Source organism: Amblyomma americanum, chromosome 1, assembly GCF_052857255.1.
Source record: "Amblyomma americanum isolate KBUSLIRL-KWMA chromosome 1, ASM5285725v1, whole genome shotgun sequence".
Lineage (NCBI taxonomy): Eukaryota > Metazoa > Arthropoda > Arachnida > Ixodida > Ixodidae > Amblyomma > Amblyomma americanum.
In genome coordinates, this window is record NC_135497.1 from 12,278,118 (window position 1) to 12,278,669 (window position 552).

The window sequence follows — 552 nt, forward strand, 5'->3', positions numbered from 1 at the left end:
TACCTTTGGCATCAAGACTGCCAGAACCGAGACCCCCATTAAGCTATTAGCAGACAAACAAATGAAATGAGGGGCTCGTGTGACAAACATATTAAGTAAACCAACAATCACCGAAAACCCAGGTCCATAGGGGAATATTTCCTATTTTTTTAATGTCTAGTGCCAATCAATTGCCTTTACAGAAAATTATTTATAAACCAGCAGAAAAAACCACCATGCCGCCGGTGGGATCCGAACCCACGACCTCCGAATATTGCGTCCGGTGCTCTTACCAACTGAGCTACGGCGACAGCTGTCCAATCTGCTGCTTTCGTGGGTATTTATGTTTTTGCGTGTAAGCGAACCTTGAGAGTGTTCACCAGCGCCACCCTCGTCCATAGCGGTGGACGTAGCACGTCCTGTAATACCGCAAGTGTGACGTAGAACGTCATCTAATGGCGAGGGCAGAAACTGTACGAGAGCCCTCTTATGCTACCTATGGCATCAAAACTGCCAGAACTGAGACGGATTTTCTTCTCTACTAATCAGTCGATTTGTTTGCCTCGTGCACCC

General features: G+C 46.9%; 1 non-coding gene across 1 annotated transcript; it reads right to left on the reverse strand.

The window, feature by feature from the left end:
- Positions 1-216: 216 nt before the first annotated feature.
- On the reverse strand, positions 217-290 carry TRNAL-CAA (transfer RNA leucine (anticodon CAA)). Its single transcript has one exon. It is a non-coding gene; the product is annotated as a tRNA-Leu (tRNA).
- Positions 291-552: the final 262 nt, after the last annotated feature.